The sequence below is a fragment of the Dryobates pubescens genome, chromosome 15 (assembly GCF_014839835.1).
Source record: "Dryobates pubescens isolate bDryPub1 chromosome 15, bDryPub1.pri, whole genome shotgun sequence".
NCBI lineage: Eukaryota > Metazoa > Chordata > Aves > Piciformes > Picidae > Dryobates > Dryobates pubescens.
Window position 1 is genome coordinate 27,285,011 of NC_071626.1, and position 21,007 is coordinate 27,306,017.

The following is a 21,007-nucleotide window of genomic DNA, read 5'->3' on the forward strand; positions in this document are numbered from 1 at the left end:
GCAGGTGTCTGACCCACTGAAGTGCTGAGAAGGTCTGTCCTTGAGCTCTCCTGATAAATACTTTCCAAAATCATCCAATTTTAAACAAAATTTTGGTGCTCTGGGGCGCTGTTTGAACCATAAGAGTGTTTGCTGTTACCTTAGTCTCCTTGCAATGTTTACTCTGGAGGTATTCAAAACCCACCTGGATGTGTTCCTGTGTGACCTGCTCTAGGTGATGCTGCTCTGGCAGGGGCGTTGGACTGGATGAGCTTTTGAGGTCCCTTCCAGCCCCTAACAGTCTGTGATTATGGGGTAATATTTACTACAGAACCAATGCATTTCATTCCACTGGAACTGAGGATGGGTACTGCCTCCTGTGTTTAAACACCATTAAATCATTGAATTCGCTTCTGAATCACATTTCTTTCTCTTGGATTCGCTCCTCATATGACTAGTTCTGCTTTCATCTAGATAACAAATCATTTTATGATTGGTGTTGATGTCAGAGTGGAATCAGGGACATTAAATCAGCTTTTCTGTGGTGCCTGAATTACACAGCAGCATTTCTCATTTTCCAAAGTGCTGTATGAACTTAAGAGCACAAGTCTGTAAATAGACTTTGCCTCCTAAGCCCCAGAGCACTTTTGCATATTTTCTGGTACTTTAACAGGAAGTTTATCCTCTCCATTTGCAGCTCCTCTGCTCAGCACATTTCACAATCAAATTCAGAAATATTCCCACTGTTACTAAAAGGGCTCCAAATTTTGATGAGCCAAAGACAGTACCACAGCTCCAGAACTAAAATAGATAAAGTATCTAAAGGTGGATATTTCTTCTTATAGACACATGCTTGTAGTCACCAGAGAGACTTAAATATACCTCTGCAGAAGAAGCCAGTACAGCAATGCTGTACAATCCTCTTTACCAAAGCACAGTGACATGACACATCTGCATACTCAGCAAGCAGGAAATGCCACCATTAGCACGAGGCAGAGAACTCTCCTTTTAGGTTGCATACCTTATGGAACCTTCCCTTATTCTCTTCCTGATATTACATAACAAGTACTTTTTTCTAAGCCCAGAGCTGTGTGTGCAAAGCATTTTTAACTTCTGCTGTTCTATATCCATCCACACTGCAGGAGGCATTAATAAAAGACTCCTCCCTGATAGCTCTCACTGTAACATTTTTACTGGCAGCAGCGGAGCTGCAATTGTTCTCCTCAGCTCAGGGGATGACCATGGAGCGTGGATTTGATCATGTTTTCCTTGCAGTATTTCAGTGGGAACTGGAGTGTGCCCTACAAAGCAGTTTCAGCCAGATGCATGAGCTTGGATCCAGCAAGACACATCCCCCCAAACTGCTCTGCTGAATCAAGACCACAGTGCACAGTGTGCTATCCAGATCTCCTTGGGCAGATCAGGGCCCAAGGCAGCAGACTAGAGAGCTAGCTGACTTCCCTTGGAGCATGACTGGACTACAAATGCCAGGAAATACTCCCTGACCTTATGGCCCTCTACACACTCACACATATGTTTGGCACTGTTTTACTGAGGACCTCTACTGCTTGCTCATGGTAGAATGTGAAGTGTGTGCACAAGTTTGCAGCACCTGGGGTTGTTGCTCTGCAGGGCTGTAGGTGTATACCACCTCTAGTGTATGGCACCTGCTTGGCTTTCTGTCACACAGCTTAGAGTTTGAGTGAGTGACATGATATCCTGTGTGCACTGCTAACAGAACAACCAGCAGGCCTGTAGAATCACAAAATAACCTAAACTAGGAGGGAAGGCTGAAGGTCTCGAGTTCACTCTGATTAGAGTAGGGCCATTTTCAAAGGCTGCTAAGGTTTATAGAATAGAATAGAATAGACCAGGTTGGAAGAGACCTTCAAGATCATCGTGTCCAACCTATCATCCAACACCACCTAATCAACTAACCCATGGCACCAAGCACCCTGTCAAGTCTCCTCCTGAACACCTCCAATGATGGTGACTCCACCACCTCCCTGGGCAGCCCATTCCAAAGGCCAATCACTCTCTCTGTGTAGAACTTCCTCCTAACCTCCAACCTAAACCTCCCCTGGCACAGCCTGAGACTGTGTCCTCTTGTTCTGGTGCTGGCTGCATGGGAGAAGAGACCAACCTCTGCCTGGCTACAACCTCCCTTCATGGAGTTGTAGAGAGCAATAAGGTCACCCCTGAGTCTCCTCTTCTCCAGGCTAAGCAACCCCAGCTCCCTCAGCCTCTCCTCACAGGGCTGTGTTCCAAGCCCCTCACCAACTTTGTTGCCCTTCTCTGGACACCTTCCAGCAAGTCAACCTCCTTCCTAAACCGAGGAGCCCAGAACTGGACACAGGACTCAAGGTGTGGCCTAACCAGTGCTGAGCACAGGGCACAATGACCTCCCTGCTCCTGCTGGCCACACTGTTCCTGATGCAGGCCAGGATGCCATAGGCTCTCCTGGCTGCCTGGGCACACTGCAGGCTCATGTTCAGCCTACCGTCGACCAGCACTCCCAGGTCCCTCTCTGCCTGGCTGCTCTCAGCCACTCTGACCCCAGCCTGTAGCACTGCCTGGGGTTGCTGTGGCCAAAGTGCAGAACCTGGCACTTGGATGTGTTCAATCTCCTGCCCTTGGCCTCTGCCCATCTGTCCAGCCTGTCCAGGTCCCTCTGCAGAGCCTCTCTACCCTCCAGCAGATCAACTCCTGCCCCCAGCTTGGTGTCATCTGCAAATTTACTGCTGATGGACTCAATGCCATCATCCAGATCATCAATAAAGATGTTAAAGAGCATGGGGGGGCCCAGCACTGATCCCTGGGGCACACCACTGGTGCCTGGCTGCCAGCTGGCTGTGGCACCATTCACCACCACTCTCTGGGCTCAGCCTCCAGCCAGTTCCTAACCCATCGCAGTGTGCTCCCATCCAAGCCATGGGCTGACAGCTTGGCCAGGAGGTTGCTGTGGGGAACGGTGTCAAAGGCCTTGCTGAAGTCCAGGCAGACTCCATCCACAGCCTGCCCCACATCCACCAGGCAGTCACCTGGGCATGGAAGGAGATCAGGTTGGTCAGGCAGGACCTGCCCTTCCTAAATCCATGCTGGCTGGGCCTGATCCCTTGGCCATCCTCTAAGTGCTGTGTGACTGCAATCAGGATGACTGTTCCATAACCTTGCCTGGCACTGAGGTCAGGCTGACAGGCCTGGAATTCCCTGGCTCATCCAACCGGCCCTTCTTGTGGATGGGCACCACGTTGGCAGCTTCCAGTCCTCTGGGATGTCTCCAGTGAGCCAGGACTGCTGAAAAATGATGGGGAGTGGCTTGGCAGCTCATCTGCCAGCTCTCTCAGCACCCTAGGATGGATCCCATCTGCTCCCATGGACTTGTGGGGATACAAGCATCTAAGCAGATCACCAACTACCCCATTCTGGAACAAAGGAAAACTATGCTGCTCCTTAACTCCTTCTGCCAGCTCTGCAGCCCAGCTGTCTGGAAGACATTCTGTCCTGCTAGTAAAAATTGAGGCAAAGAAGGTGTTAAGTACCTCTGCCTTTTCCTCATCCTTTGTTACAACGTTCCCCTCCGTGTCCACCAAGGAGTGGAGGTTGTCCCTGCCCTCTTCTTGCTGTTAATATATTTATAGAAGGATTTTTGTTGTCCTTCACAGCAGAGGCCAGTCTAAGCTCCCAATGTGCTTTTACCTCCCTAATTTTATTCCTGCAAGACCTAGCTACATCCTTAAACATTCCATGGGTTGCCTCCCCTTTCTTCCAAAGATGATACACCCTCTTTTTGCCCCTTAGTTCCTTCAGAAGCTCATCACCCATCCAGGCTGTCTGCCCTGGGGCTCATCTTCTGGCACATTGGCACAGCCTGTTCTGAGCCTTCAAGAGTTCTTCCTGGAAGCAGGTCCAGCTCTCCTGGACCCCTTTGTTTCTAAGGGCTGTTTCCCAAGGAACCTTCTGAGTTAGTTCCTTGAGCAACCTGCAGTCTGCCCTCCGGCAGTCCAGAGTGGAGGTCTTCTTGCTGCCCCTCTTAGCTTGGCTGAGTACTGACAATTCAATTCTCTCCTGGTCACTGGCCCCTAAACACCCTCTGACCACCACATCCCCACCAGCCCTTCCCTGGTGGTGAAGAGGAGGTCAAGCAGAGCCTTGCCCCTGGTAGGCTCACGCAGCACCTGGGATAAGAAGCTGTCCTCCATGCACTCTAAGAAGCTCCTGGACTGCCTCCTCTCTGCTGTGTTGAGATCCCAGCAGATGTCAGGCAGGTTGAAGTCACCCATGAGGACAAGGTCAGGTGATGCTGAGACAGCCTTAAGCTGCCTATAGAATGCTTCATCAACATCTTCCTCCTGGTTGGGTGGTCTACAACAGACTCCAACCAGGTTGTCTGCCCTGCTGGCCTTCCCTCTAATTCTCACCCGCAGGCACTCCACCTGATGGTCCCTGATCTCCAGCTCAATGGCATCTAGTGCCTCCCTGATGGACAGGGCCACCCCTCCACCCCTTCTTCCTTGCCTGTCTCTCCTGAAGAGCCTGTAGCTGTCAATTGCAGTGCTCCAGCCATGTGAGTCGTCCCACCAGGGCTCTGTGATGGCAACTGCATCATAACTTTCCTGCTGCAACAAGGCTTCCAGCTCCTCTTGTTTGTTGCCCCTACTTCGTGCATAAGTGTACATGCACTGCAGCTGGGCTGCTGGTTTCACCCCTGGCTCCAGCTTATCACCCCCAGACTCCTGCCTGGGGGGACTGGTTTCAGCCAGGCATTATCTAGGCATTCTCCAGTCAACTCTTGAATATCACAGTATCACACAGTATCACAGTAACTAAGGTTGGAAGAGACCCCAAGGATCATCAAGTCCAACCTGTTCCAACAGACCTCACGACTAGATCATGGCACCAAGTGCCACGTCCAGTCTCCCCTTGAACACCTCCAGGGACGGGGACTCCACCACCTCCCTGGGCAGCACATCCCAATGACGAACGACTCGCTCAGTGAAGAACTTTCTCCTCACCTCGAGTCTAAACCTCCCCTGGCACACTTGAGACTGTGTGCCCTTGTTCTGGTGCTGGTTGCCTGGGAGAAGAGACCAACCCCCTCCTGTCTACAACCACCCTTCAGGTAGTTGTAGAGGGCAATGAGGTCACCTCTGATCCTTCTCTTCTCCAGGCTAAACAACCCCAGCTCCCTCAGCCTCTCCTCACAGGGCTGTGCTCAAGGCCTCTCCCCAGCCTTGTTGCCCTTCTCTGGACACCTTCAAGTGTCTCGATGTCCTTCCTAAACTGAGGGGCCCAGAACTGGACACAGGACTTAAGGTGTGGCCTAACCAATGCAGAGTACAGGGGCACAATGACCTCCCTGCTCCTGCTGGCCACACTATTCCTAATAGAGGCCAGGATGCCATTGGCCCTCTTGGCCACCTGGGCACACTGCTGGCTCATGTTTAGGTGGGTGTCAATCAGCACCCCCAGGTCCCTCTCTGCCTGGCAGCTCTCAGCCACTCTGCCCCCAGCCTGTAGCTCTGCATGGGGTTGCTGTGGCCAAAGTGCAGCACCTGGCACTTGGACTTATTAAATGCCATCCCATTGGCCTCTGCCCATCTGTCCAGTTGGTCGAGGTCCCTCTGCAGAGCCTTTCTACCCTCTAACTGACCAACATCTGCTCCCAGCTTGGTGTCATCTGCAAACTTGCTGATGACTGACTCAATCCCCTCATCCATATCATCAATGAAGATGTTAAAGAGCATGGGGCCCAGCACTGATCCCTGGGGCACACCACTGGTGCCTGGCTGCCAGCTGGCTGTGGCACCATTCACCACCACTCTCTGGGCTCAGCCTCCAGCCAGTTCCTAACCCATCGCAGTGTGCTCCCATCCAAGCCAGGGGCTGACAGCTTGGCCAGGAGTTTGCTGTGGGGGACGGTGTCAAAGGCCTTGCTGAAGTCCAGGTAGACCACATCCACAGCCTGCCCCACATCCACCAGGCAGTCACCTGATCATAGAAGGAGATCAGGTGGGAGAGGCAGGACCTGCCCTTCCTAAATCCATGCTGGCTGGGCCTGAGCCCTTGGCATGAAGATTCCCCAGGCTCTCTGGAAAGCCTTGCCAGGACCCTTAGAGCACTAATAGACCTTAATGGCTTAATAGACTTAGGGCCTGCACAAATATCTCCTTCACAGGTGCCCCTTTTCAGCCCAGCCCAGAGCAGTCAGTCTCTGCTGCAGTGAGACTGCTGTTATCCATCTCTGCCACACACTTCCCCTCTGGGCTCTGAACCACAGAATGGCTGACACCCCAGCTTGACCTTGAACCTGTCTCCATGGACCTACCCATTTATAACTGGGCTGCATCTGACCCTAAGTACCTGAATTTCACCTTGGCCAGTGAGGGAGATGGCATTGGACCAACACAAAATGCTCAGAATCCCCCTTTAACCTCCTTCAGTATTTAGGCTATTCCTCAAGACTCAAGGGAGCCCTAAGATTGCAAGCACTAAGTGCACACATTCAGCCACAGGCGTGAGAGAAGCACCACAGAGCTCAGCACTCCCACTCATGCTGCATAATTGAAGCCCCTGAAGAAGCTGTGGTAGGATAAGGACATAAGCTAACCACAGGTACAGGTACTCCTTCCCCAAGCACTCTCTGAGCCCAGGGAACACACCCATGCAGAATGGATTGTGATTATGCAGAGCACTCTCTGAGGGTCAAAACTCGGTCAGAGCAAAATCAGATTCCACACAAGCACTCAAAGGCATTTCTCAGCTCGATGTTTTTATGCTAAATATAAGCTTCATAACCCCCTGCTGGTTTGGCCGTTGTGCTGCTCAGAAAGCAATAGCAAGCACTCAAAGTGGGAATAGTTTCTGCATGGTCTTTTGTGGGGAAAAAAATAAAGTAAAATATGGATGAACTACTTTCACATAGTGGCAAGAACATCTCGAGAAGCCTTTGGGCAAGAGCAAACCTGGGAAACTTCAGCTCCAGCTGCTAAATTTCAGTCACTTAGAAGCGATGGGGAAAGGGCCAAAGAGAGTGTTTGCCTCGCAGCCTGAATGCCAGCACTAGAGCCCTATGGTTCTGCTTACCACCCTGTGTTCCTCCCAGATGTAGTCCTTTCCTGAACCTGTTTCCGAGCTTGAAGTGTTGCAGGGAGTCCTGTACTCTGTTGGCCAGCAGCAGCCACTGATGAAGCCCCAACATGAGAGACAAAACGCACTGCTAAAGATCAGAACTAATGCTGGAGTGAAATATAGATGTAAGGATTCTGCTCTTTCCCCACTGTCCTGAGTGGCACATTGATTGGCACTGGTAGAGCACAGATTCTGTTGGTAAGCACAGGCTCAGGAGCTGTTGTAATCACAGTAACAAACACACCCCAACAGTAGGCAAGACAAGTAGGGCAAGGACAGACACTGCAGAATGGAAGACCTCTGTGAGAACCATGGAGATCCACTTCCTTGCTCTTGGCCAGTGAGCAACCAGCCTCCCTGGCTGTGGGACGGGAAGGAAGGGAATGGAGCTAGTGCACAGTAATATTTCCTGGATGAGAACATTTTTCTAACCACTCTGCAAAGTGCCATGCAGAGTCTAAGGTGTGAATCCCAACGTCCTGGCCAAACTCCAACTAGGTTAATTTAGTTGTACACCTCAGCATCACCCCTGCAGTTCCAACTGTGATCAGTGTTCTTTACTTGATGGCCTAAAGTATCACACCCCACCATCTCTCACAGTATTTAAAGCTACTCTTGCATGATGAATGAGGTATTTTTCTGCTAGTCATGCAATCAGGTAGGGAAGGTTCCTACTGCCTTTGCATTCTGTTTGATTGGAAGTTCTAACATTAATGTACATCACTTGCAATCAGACAGAAAAGCAAAATCATCTTGCTGTTTTTCCTAGCTGCTCCTATGTGACTTTTATGACCCACAGCAACTGGCTCAGTCATGATTACAGAGAGATTTCATCCTCTGTGGGAAGGATCTCTGATGTCTCACATGTGTCCTGCTGCTTTTGCACTGCTCGCTCGCACGTGCACGCCGCAGACAGAACCCAGGACTGTTAACAGAGGTGCTGCCTGCAGACACTCAGGGCTGAATTTCAAAACAGGGATATCAGGGTTCTGGGATGAATTCTAATGCTTGCATCAAGAAAGCAGGATGTGAACAAGCTCTCACTGGGACAGTTCAGCTGGGCACCCACAGATTGTTGTTGTAGTGTGGGTAAGTTGGACTTCTGATATTCAGCTTGTGGGTGCAGCTCTCCCAGAGCTTTTCTGTATGGAGCACACTAAGGGATGGATGTAGGGAGATGGTAGAGGGAAAATGGTATTATGTAGAGGGTATTTTTTTGCTTCCTGTTTTATTCCTTCCTGTTACTGCAAAAGCCTTAAGTCCAAATCAGTGACACTAACTTATCAAACTCAGGAAGTCCATCCATGCCTTGCTGGCAGCATCTTCTCCCCCGGTCTGTGCAGAGTAGCTGGCACCACACCCTGTCCTGGGAGAGATTCCCCTGCTTTTCAGTTCCTGTAGCACCAGGATGGTACAGTTCTGTGTAAACTCTTCCCCACATCCTTCCTGCTGGAAATGCTTTTGCAGCTTGGCAAGGATCTGTGCTTTTGTCACCCAGCTGTGGAGCTGGACCATGGTGATGTGAAGTTGGATGCTCCAGACATTGCATTCCATTGCCCTGCTGGCAAATGTCGGAACCAGATAGGCATTTACAGGGTAGCCAAGTGAGTAAACAGGGAGCTAGGGCCAGGAGAGCTCCTGTTCTCACAGACAGTGCAAGAAATCAAGGCAGCTCTCACTCATCAAGAAGAGGATGGTGGCTGTGCAAAAAGATCTAGATAATTACATAGGAGGAAGCTATGGGTGTGAGGTGTTACAAAAGTACTACAGAGGCTGATCTCACCTCCCTTTTCTGTCCCTGTGTCACTCCAGGAGAGGCCACAATGCTGTTTGCCATGTATAACTTACCAAACATCTTCATGGTACTCATGGTCAGGGTGCGGGGTTGTGACCTGGAACTGAGGCAAGACTACACGGCCTAGCTGTGAAGGACCACAGAAATGAAGGAACCCATCTCACAGAGTCCCTTGTGAGGATCACTTGGTGGTTGTGTTCTGCTGTGATCAGTATTATCATGGCCTGAGAGCCACACAAGGCTTCAAAGCTTCAGAGATGTCAGAATAAAAAACCCTTGCAAAGTGCCACATGGAAGATTCCACGAAGAGGTCACCAGCTAATGCCGAGAGAACAGAGTGCAAGCCGTGAGTCGGCAAGGACCTGTGCTCCTCTGTCTTAAGACATTTGAGCCTTTCCTCTGTCCTCTCTCCCCTCCCTGCTCAGAGAATTAAAAAAACAATAAGAATGGATTGCCCAATTAGCAGTGTCTCAAGTGCCTTTTCAGTTGGCTTCATTTCAGCATGCCCTGAGGACACTCAAATATGTGAATGGGCTGACCAGAACTCAAGGAAGGAAATGGCTGAGACAGACTTGGTGATCTGTGATGAGATTTCTTAGGGCTCGGAGCTTTCTGACATGCTGGGGAGCCAAGAGCAAAAGAATCACTTCCAATTTGCTTTCAAGTTAGGTCTCAGGGAGATTTGGATGCAATGGTCTCTGGGAGCTTGCTGAAAATGATGGAAAGCAAAAGTCTTGCCAGAGAGGCAGGGAACTTGGAACTTGAGCTTGGCAAATCATCCCCTGCCAGCCGAGCTGCAGCTTCCTCAGACAGTCTCCCCCAACACAGATAAATACAGGAACAAGATCCTGATTCTGTCTGCATTCACAGAACACCTTGCATAGCAGTGGCATCAAGCCATCTCCTCACGCTAGTTTTACCCAGGAGGAATTAATGATAATTAGCCAAGTTCATTACCCAGCCCAGAATATATTGCTTGTTTCATAAAAGGGCTGGCACACACAGATTTGACAGCACAGCACAGTAAATATATTGCAAACCAATTAAATTTAACATCCTGTAGCACAGACTGAAGCAGGTAACATCTCCTCAGCATTGTTTGAAGTGGTTTTAGTGAGACATACATCAAGCAGACAGAAAATGTAATAACACTAGCAAGTGCCTCAAGCCCCACAGGGTCCAACACACCAAAGCCAGGGCCTCCTCTTTGGCTTTGGTGTTCAGACAGGAGCCCCAGGTGCTGTGCAGTTCCCATCTGGCTGTGGTGTTGTGTCCTTTGCTACACAACTGCACTACAGGAGCTGAACTTTTCTGATGCACCCCATGCCCTGACCATGCATGACTAACCTCAGTCACCTGAGGACTGGCATCTCTACTTTTTCATGGAGATAAACAGGCTTCTTCCAGAGGGTGACCTGGAACAGCTAAGGCACTCCCACCATATGAGAAGTTTGGTTTATAGAATCATAGAATCAAAGAATTGTCAGGGTTGGAAGGGACCTCAAGGATCATCCAGTTCCACCCCCCCCTGCCATAGGCACAGACACCTCACACTAGAGCAGGTTGCCCAGAGCCACATCCAGCCTGGCCTTAAAAACCTCCAGGAACGAGGCTTCCACCACCTCCCTGGGCAAGGCTGGCTCTGCTGGATGGTGTGGCTGCCACAGTCCCCACATGTCTGGGTGACATCTTAGAGTGACACTGGGGTTACTTGTCTAGCAGCCCTCTCTTTCTTCCTCCACTCCCAGCCATGCCTCCTGCTTCACCAGCTTCGGGAACACAAGGCTCAGCTTAGGAACTACAGAGGCTTTCTCAGATGCTCATCACACATCCATGCTTGACACCCTAGGCTGGTTATTGTGCTGTTAGACTAGGAGGTCCCACAGCCTGTGCTTGACACTAAGGTGTGGGAAGTGCCAAGTGGACAGCACAGGCACAGGGAGGGCCTGCTCCACAGGGTTTAATTACTTTAACCCCAGCCCTCTCTTGCCTCTGCAACGTTTGGTAAACACGACCTTTTAGAGAGGGAAGAAACAGCTGGCATCCTGCATTAGTGTAACTGCCCACTCAGCACCCCCAAAAGAGAAACTTTGCTTCTCAGCAGCAGCCTTGCTGCCACTTCAACTCAGATCTCTGGGCTCCTGGTCCCCGAGGCAGGTTTGAGCATCACCAGATTTGATGACAAAAGCCTGCGGTGCAGTCAGGCAGAAGAGAGAATCTCAGTGCTTGGAAGAGATGAATTCAGGGCTGGGAAGCCACAGAGCCTCCACAAGGCAAGGGAACCTTGCACATCCCCTCAGCCCCTCACTCTCCTATTCCAGCTCCACGTGACCTGGGTGAAAAACGCAGCTCTTGGCATTTATAGACCTGGGCAGGGGCTTCTGCGGTAGTCTTTTTCCACCTGTTGCGATAGACCCTAGGTTGGACTGCACCCTGGGTTCCCTCCTAAGGGATCAGGGTAGCACATTTCTGAAGGCAGTGAGTGAAGTGCTTCACAAAGACCCTTGTGTAACCCAGATCAGTTTTGTTTCTGTTCTCACAAATCTCAGCCATTTTATCTCCTGTGGTAACTGAAGCCAGGTAGAAGGCTTGTGTCAAAGCAAGGAGATCCTCTTCAAGATAGCAAAGCACCATCCTCAATACAAACAGTCCAAACACCATTCCTCAGCTAAGGAAATCAGATATGAACCAGATTTTTAACTTTGCCAGAACTTTCAGATCCAGGGTTTTGGGTTGGCCTGTGCCTGAAGACCGAGATAGAAACAGCATGGTTAGCATTGCTTCCTCCTTCCCCAAGCTGGTGACCACCCCCACAGCCTGACATGGCAGGCACAAAGCTCTACTTTCCCAAGTGCTAACCTATTTTGTTATTGCTGCTTCACTCACACTCTGATCCACTTCATGTCACTTCCCTTCCCTGAGGTCTTACTCCCCTTTTCAATTGTCTTCATTCCCATTTGGGAAACAGGATAACTTAGCAGCTTACACATTTGGTCCTACAAGCTCCTGTTCCCCTAGGGCCACTTGAACTTTTCTGGCCTGTGATGAATGAAAATGATTCTCATTCCTATACTTACCCAAACATGAACCTTTGGGGGCATATCATTAAGAAAAACAGGAGTCTGCCTTGACACAACCAAGCCTGATGTGTTGTTGAGCAGAACTATGGCTGGTGCTAAACAGCATTATGCCAGGGGACTGCACCAAGGTCAGTGGAGGATCTAGCCCAAAATGCTGCATTTTAAGACAATCTGCTTATCAGATCCAGCTGTGTTGTGAAGAGAGGCTGAGAGCCCTGGGGCTGTTTAGTCTGGAGAGGAGAAGGCTGAGAGGGATCTGATCAATGTCTATCAATAGCTGAGGGCTGGGGGTCAGGAAGGAAGGGACAGGAACAGCCTCTGCTCACTTGTGCCCTGGGATAGGACAAGGGGCAATGGATTGAAACTGCAGCACAGGAAGTTCCACCTCAACATGAGGAAGAACTTGACTGTAAGGGTCCCAGAGCCCTGGAGCAGGCTGCCCAGAGAGGCTGTGGAGTCTCCTCTGGAGCCTTTCCATCCCTGTCTGGATGTGCTCCTGTGTGACCTGTGCTGGGTTCTATGGTCCTGCTCTGGCATGGGGGTTGGACTGGAAGATCACCAGAGGTCCCTTCCAACCCCTAACATCCTCTGATCCTGTGATCCTGTGACAGCACAGCAATGCTTTTCACAGTGCCATTCTGCACTACCTATTCTTGTGCAGCCTGACCTACCACTCTCACATCAGTGTATTCAGGACATCACAGGCATCTGTCATACTGGAAGACGTGTGGAAGAGTAGCAGCAGTGTGCACACAGGGCAGGCTATCTCTCTCTTTCCCCAACAGATGAAATGAGAGAGGCTGCTCTCAGTCCTGACACAAAGGCAGTAACAGCAGCACCATGACCTGTTTATAGGAAAGCAGCAGTAACAGTGTGGGGCAGGATGGAGGTGACACGTGGCTCTGGTCACCAGGCAAGCACAGCTCCCAGTGGGTACAATCTGTGCGTGCAAAGAACCAAGGTGCCACAGAGAGCTGATTAACAGTTAGTAGAACACAGTTCCAAATGGTGTGGCCAGAGTCAAAGTCCTCAGTTTCAAAAGCAAAATATCCCTCAACTCAGCTCCTGGTTACGTCCTGATGCTTTTCTTCAGGATGGGATTTCCTCACAGCAGACAGAATGTTCTCTGGCTCGGCTGCAGCCCTTGAACAGTGCAGTTGACAGGCCCAAAAACAGCCCAACCTTCTTACATCCTCTCCCTAAGCTAACTAGGTGTTTGCAGAGCCCAGACAGAGTGACCTGAGCAGTTGTGCAGTATGCTCCTCTTCAGCGTCTCAGGCTCCTCAGGATACTCTTCCTGGGCCACATGCAGCGGAAGGAATGTGGAGCACAAACATGCTTCTTCCAAAAGGAGAGCTTATTGTGTTTGGGCACAAAGCCTGCCCCACGGGGGTGGTCAGAAGATGAAACTGCAGAGCAGTTAGTGTGGCAGAGCACAGGCAAAAGGCCTTTGGGTTGGCAGCACACGACAAGGAAATGTGTAACACAAGGCCACAGACTCCTTGCTGTGGCTGCCTAAGAATGCTGGCATGAACATTCCAGCCAAGGGACCTGCTCATTTATCTCCTCTTCACGTGTTCTTGCTCTTGCCAGTTTCTTCTTTCCTTGAGACAGTTTTTTAACTGCCTGCTTTTCCTGACCCCTCTCTCCCATCATTCTCCTTCTCCACACAGCACGTTTGCCAATCATTTTGTTGGAGTAGCACAGCTATCTTTGTTGGGGTGAGTCTGCCTCTCTTCTTCATCAGTCCTTTCATTCCATCTCTTCACCTTACCTGTCACTGCCTTGTAAGCCATGGTGTGGACAGGGGGTGCTTCAGTGTACAAAGGATCTGGAAGGGCCCAGTTTTGGGGGTGGGTGCATCTTGGCTGACGCAGATCAGGACAGATGATACCAGCAGGTATCATGAATGGTTTAAGCTCCACCACAGTCTATGTGCTATTACTTTATCAGCATCTGTGTCTGCTCTCCAGTGCCAGATAAAGGACTATTTGCAAAGCTGTTCTGTGTTTCTGTGGTGCTACCACACAGGAACCCGGGGTACAGCAGGTGGTTTTGTTGCATTCCACTGGTACCAAAATGTGACTATGCCACAGGCCAGGAATTCTTTGAAACACAGGAGCAAGACCATGAGGATCCTCTGTAAGCCATGAATGCATCATCCAGCATTAAAGCAATTAACTGATCTCCATAGCTGTGGGAAGTGGCTCCCAAAACTGTAAGGTTTGCTGTGACCAAACGTTTTCACCATCATTACTGCTGCTGTGGCCCAAGAAATGGCAAGAGCTGTCAGATGTGGGAGAAGAGGACCTGAGTTCAGCTCTGAGCTCCTCTAGGGCAGGACCTATGCAAGCAACAGAAGTGAAAGGGCGAAAGGAAGGTTTGGAAGAACGTGTGGCCAGGCAACAGCTGGAGACAGCGTCAGGCTCTCAAACAACATGTGTCTGATGGGCACCTTTGCAGCTTCGAAAGAGGATACTTCAGACAGGTTTTCTTTGGTGCCTCTCTCTTGCCTTCTTCTCTCCTTCTGAAGAAAGGTGTTGACAGAGGCAAAACAAGCAATCAACGTGACAGGAAGACTCTAGCTTCTGCTAGAGATCTTTTTCCCACAGAAGAGTCTATCTGTTCCTTACTTTATTTCCTTCCTCTGATGTTCTTCACACTTGCCTGGAAGTGGCTGCACCAGCTGCTGGAGATGAGCAGAGAAACGGCCAAGGGGGAAGACAGTGCCAAAATGTTGAGGTGGATCTCCTTCAGAGGGCTGAAACACCGCACTTGAAACTCAGCTGCTGTTTCCTTGGATGCTTCCAGAAAGAGCCATTCCTCCCAGGTCAGAGCAGCGGAAGAGTCACCAACTATACCTCCCTGCAAGAGATTCCCAAGGCAAGAGATTCCCAAGGTCGTAGGTAACTATGATGTTAAGGATGTTCCCTAACATTTTTCTATTCTAATTGCAGGTGTTTCCCCCACATCTACATCCAGCAAATCCCTTTGTGCTTCTGGGCCTAGGCTCCTGCAAAGCAACTCAAGCTGCTAGTCTTGACCATACAGAATACCCACAAAAAGTGAGGGATCTGCTCCCTCCTGAGTTGAGGGAGAGCTCAGATCTGAGCCTAGACATTACTCCTCACCCACCACTCTGTGTCAGAATAGCAAAATTCTGACCACTGTGAGTCTGGGGAATATTTATGTGAACTTTGCTGACACATCCCTGCCCACGTGCTGGATCCCCACAATGTCCAATCATAGTATCTTGAATAGGATTATGAAGTCTACAGGGATGAAAGAGTAAGAAGCAGATGAGCTGTTAAGAAGCAGAAAAAAATCCTCTCTTCATGCCTGTGACCTCAATAAGGAAATTAGATGAGAAAAGCAGCATAACCAGGATGGCTAACAAAGCAGAAATGCTGCACAAACTTCTCCTCTGGGTTTTCAAAAACAACAGAGGACCTTAACATGAATGAAAGAAGGTGGACTGAAGAGCTTTGTATATAAAGTCATTTGTCCTTGGAGCACACAAGGCACAGGCCATGGCACAGAGGCTTGCTTTGCACTGGCATGTCCAGGTGCTGTAAGCCTGACCTGGAGTGCTCTCTGTTAGGAGTCACAGAATCACAGAATGGGCTGGGTTGGAAGGGACCTCCAAAGCTCATCCAGTCCAACCCCCTCTGCACTCAGCAGGTTCATCCCCAACTAGATCAGGTTGCCCAGAGCCCTGTCCAGCCTCACCTGGAATATCTCCATGGAAGGGGTCCCAACCACCTCCCTGGGCAGCCTGTTTCAGTGTTCCACCACCCTCATGGTGCAGAACTTGTTCCTAACATCCAATCTCAATCTGCTCTGCTCTAGTTTGAAGCCACTGCCCCTGCTCCTGTCCCTGCAGGCCTTTGCAAACAGTCTCTTTGCAGCCTTCTCGTAGCCCCTTCAGGTACTGGAAGGCTGCTATTAGGTCTCCCCAGAGCCTTCTCTTCTCCAGGCTGAGCACCCCCAGCTCCCTCAGCCTGTAGCAGAGGTGAATCAAAGCCTGCATTGTCCACTAGCTGCAGAATCTTGTATTTGGCACTGCCAGCTGGGTGCCAATTATTCAGAGCTGTTATGCTGTTTTGCATGGTAGGTTACAGATCTGATTGGGCACTGACTAAAATCATTATGATGTGTCTTCACACCTGGGCTAGAGCCACTGAGTACCTCTGAGCCAAGAGCAGGCACTGACCTCCAGGTTATATATCCAACATCCTGCCAGCAATCCTAAGCTGGAAAGAACTAACTTCCCATTCCTTGAACCAGATCAGCACTCTTCCTGTCAGGCAAAGTCCACTTTTCACAAATTAAGGTGAAATGTTAGGGAGCTCAGCTGATTTCTGCAATGCTTAAGGAATGGTGGATGCTGGTGGAAAATCATCAGTGTCCACCTGTTTTTTATCAAGCTGCTTCAGTGGTATCTAAAAGGAGAACTGGACAGCAGTTCAGTTCTCATCAACTCCATGGGCCTCAGCCTTAAGGGCTGCTGCATTCGTTATCCAAACAAAGCCTTGTGGGTTCCTCAGGAAGATCTAAGTGTCCGAGGGCACAGAATGACCCACAGGCAAAAGGAGAGCTGTGCTGGGAAGAGAGATGCCCCTGGGCTACAGCACTGAGGAGTCCAGGAGGCACAGGGTAGTGTGACTGTGGCGGATAATACTCATGGCTGTTTTGTGCCAGTGCTTTCCAGCTTGACAAAGTCACAGGACAAAGAACAGATGCATGCTTGATAGAAACAGCACACTTGGGTAAAGAGATGAGGAGTCAGAGACAGCTGACCTCCAGAAATAAATGAAAGAAAATCTGGGGGGGTCACCATGTGCTGCTTAGGGTGTAACACACTCTCATGCATCTCAGAGAGGTGGGAAGGAAAGTGTTTGAAGGTTTGATCTCAAAGAACTGTCCAAAATCTGTCCATCCACTTTTCACCCTCCCACATCAACAATGGAATGAGAAGTACAAAGGGCCCCTTCCAGCAAGAACACACAATGTTACTGGATTGCTTTGGTAAGTCAGGACAGAGGTAGAATCACAGGATCACAGAAACATTCAGGTTGGAAAAGATCCTCAGGATCACCAAGTCCAACCCAGAACCCTGCTCTACAAGGGTCACCCCTAAACCATAGCCCCAAGCACCACATCCAAACGACCTTAAACACACCCAGGGTTGGTGGCTCCACCACCTCCCTGGGCAGCACATTCCAATCCCTGACCACTCTGGCTGGGGAAAAAAAGTATTTCCTAATGTCCACTCTGAAGGCAAGAGGGAACTTCACTGGCTGACTTGGAGATGTAGCCAATGGGTTACATGGCTTCTGATCACTGCTGTGATGCCAGGCAGGAACCAGCCCGTGCCAGTGACTAATCCAGCAGCACCTGAACTGAGTGCACAACTGTTTGGAGTCTCAAACTATATTCAGCTACAATTTAATTGGTCTGCAATCATGAAGTCAGCACTTGCCAGTTACAGTAATAGTGTTTCCACCCTGACCTAAGCAGCATTCTCCCTACCAGAAAGGGAGCAAATACTATGGGCAAACATGAGAAGAGCCTGCCCAGCTTTCCCATAGGTGTTTCAGACCCCAGCCCTTCTGTTCAGTACACACCCAAGATCTTCTGAAAGACTCTGTTCAGATGCACAACTTCTCTTCCTGAGCAGATTCTTCATCTCCTTTGCCAGTCAGGTCTCAACTGCACTTCTTCCAGATAGGAAGCACCTTCTTTTTCCCACAAACACTGGTGGAAAATCCTCCCTTCCCAAAGAGCTCTCTGACATAACAAATGTACCTGGATTCCATTCAGCCTCCTTTGTGACATGATCCTTCAGCCCTCAAGTGCTATCCCCATGTCCACTGCCAAAGTGGACCTGCCCCAGGTGCTCTCTCATCACTGGAGCAGAGGTGATTTGCTACTGATTTCCCATTGAGCACCACAGGCAGGCTAGAGGCAGGCTCCAAAAGGCCTGTGAAAGGCAACTGGTTGAATATGCTGTTCCTCTCAGCTGTGATTCCATCACTGCCCCTCATCACTCTGATGGAAACAAACCTTTCTCATCTCAGCCCTATTACCTCACACAAAGGAAAATGGTATGCAGTCCTGCTACAGGTGGGATGCTGCTGGACATATTTTAAGGCCATTGTTCTGGGATGCTTGTCTCCACTGTGTGAGACTGGAAGAAATGGGAAATGCAATTACCAGGCTATTCAAAACCCTAGAGTGAATCCCTGTTGTTAACTGGCAGAAGCCAAAAAGAAAGAAAGAAAGGGGGGAAAAAAAATGCATTTGGGTTTGGCTGCATCTGAGTGCAGTAAGCACCTCAGTAAAGGTGCAGGGTTAGCTCCTGCTGCCATCCACAGAGCCTCTACCTATCTTTGGTATTCCCTGTGGAAGCCCAACCTGCATATGGGTTATGGTCATGAAGCCAGAGGTGTGCAAGTCCAGCAGAGACAATGCTGGTTCATGTCTAGGGTTTACACTGCACTTTGAAATGGGGAAGCCCTAAGAGTTTAGCAACAGGAATCTGCCTGATGCTGCCATCCCCTCATACTGTACTATGCCTCTGAGCTTCCTGGGGACAGATTCAGGGATTGAATCCATCTCCTAGTATTGATGGCACCAGTCTTGCTGACTGCTGGTGCAACACATTGCCAAACTCAGCTGTAATGCCCCCCAAGGAGCTCAAATGCTGGAGGAGAGGCGGGTCTGGCACTACTCATTGCAGTCTGTGAAGCACAGCAGAGCAACACAGACAGGAACAATCACAACCACCTCATCCAATTGGAATCTCTTGAGTGTTCCCACCCAGGTGAACTCAAAGCAATTTGAGCTGGACAGGTATCAAAGAAAGAATCAGAAATCTTGAGGGACAACCATTGGTGAAGACCACACAAGGACAATGACCACCACAAACTGAAGGCAGAAACACATTTTTGTTGCAGGCTGTTGTTAACAACCAATCTTCTGCTGTTATGCCCTGTGTTTCCTTCTCCTTCTGCCCCACACTTGAGCTGCACTCTATCACAGTATCACAGTCTCACAGTATAACTAAGGTTGGAAGAGACTCCAAGGATCATCAAGTCCAACCTCTAGGCTCTCTCCTCAAGTCAGGCAGTTAGTCTTACTTCACAGTATCACAGTATCACAGTCTCACTAAGGTTGGAAGAGACCTCAAAGATCATCGAGTCCAAGCTGTCACCACAGACCTCATGACTAGACCATGGCACCAAGTGCCACATCCAACCCCTCTTGAACACCTCCAGGGACGGTGACTCCACCACCTCCCTGGGCAGCACATTTCCAATGATGAACGACTCTCTCAGTGAAGAACTTTCTCCTCACCTCCAGCCTAAACCTCCCCTGGTGCAGCTTGAGACTGTGTCCCCTTGTTCTGGTGCTGGCTGCCTGGGAGAAGAGACCAACTCCTTCCTGGCTACAACCACCTTTCAGGCAGTTGTAGAGGGCAATGAGGTCTCCCCTGAGCCTCCTCTTCTCCAGGCTAAACAACCCCATACTTTCTAGATGCCCCTCTCCATCTTCACCTTCCCTGCTGCATCACCCTCCTGCTGCCCACACTCCCTCAGCGTACCAAAGATTCTCCACCCTACAAGATAAGGCTGGGTTTCTGCTGGAGGCAGGACCATTCCAGCAGGTCCCACAAGGGAGTGATGTGGGCTGAGGCAGGTTTTCTGGTAGAGAAGGTAGGCAATCACCACTGGAGTCTGCAAGTCCCTTGCAGAGGCGAGAGTCACTTCCCTGTTTATGCTCTTTATTAGTCCCCATTTTCTTTAATCAGCTTAGACTGATGAGCCAAGGCAGCGGCAGGGATCAGCCAGGCTGCTTAATTAAAGGATTGCAGCTCAGCCCTGCAGTTTGGGGGGTTGTGTAAATGAGCTGCAAGTACATTATTTAATCTGCTGCACAGAGAGGAGCTGGGACATTAATGAAGCAAACTAATTAAAACTAGACGGCTGATGGTTATTAGCGGCATCAGTTCTGACAGGATTTATCTCATTTAGGGAAACGTCTGATCATGGAGGGGGAAAGGACAGAATGAACCCTAACTGGTTTATCACATTCACCACAGCATCACTTCTGAATGGTTGTCCGTTCAGTGGGGCTCAGGGGAGCTGCAGAGGGAGCCCCTGTGTCCCAGGCTTTCTCATCAGGAGCCTGATGAGCTTATTTAGGGATATGCCTGGCTCACCCAGGAGCCGATTGCCTATTGAGGCTCTCTGACCCACATATTTCAGTCTTGACTGACTTTTGTTCTGCCCTGGTTCAATGGGAAGCCAGTTTCTGATCTGAGCAGGGTGACAGGCTCTGTAAATGATCTGATGAGCTACCAGCAATGTATTGCAGCACTCCAGAAGAGCCATCAGCTATGGACATATGCTCTGCAGTGCCCCCATGTTTTTCCCTCTCTGCCATTTTTTCCCCCTCACTGCATTGTCTGTGTAACTTCATACCTGTAGGAAACCCATGGATGACTACAGGACCTGGAGGAGGTTAGGTGTTTTCTGGCCAGCATAGAGCTTACCAGTGAGTTTAACAGCCCTGCATGTGCTCTCCCTTTCTTCTGGCACAGTGTGGGAAGCAGGGATGCTATTCTCACCTGAGACAGTCACAAACAGAAGGAATGTAAAAGCTGCTTTGTTTCAAACAGCAAAGATTGTGTGTGCCTGTTTCTCCCTTTCAAATAGTCAGCTCTGTCTCTACACAGAATGTGGTGGCATAGACAGAGAGATTCAGGGCTGTTATCGAGGTCTGGGGGCATTAGACATGGAGAGGAAAGGGAGAGCCCTGTGACAAAAGTAAGGAAGGCAGGAGGTGTGCAGAGCTGGGATGAGCTACAAAAATGGACAGGTATGCATCAGTGTGGGAAGCCCCGTGAGTAGAAGTCCAGCTACAACATGCTGTGGGCATTTGTTCCCCACATCTCACCTTCCCAGCTCAGACTTAGCTTTGGATACAATTTGCCAAAGTGTTGGGTTTGGCTGAGGTG

General features: G+C 49.9%; 1 protein-coding gene across 4 annotated transcripts in view; it reads right to left on the reverse strand.

Moving 5' to 3' along the window:
- The window catches only part of IQSEC3 (IQ motif and Sec7 domain ArfGEF 3), a 128,397-nt gene that overhangs the window by 50,367 nt on the left and 57,023 nt on the right, over positions 1-21,007 (reverse strand). The window lies entirely within an intron of this gene.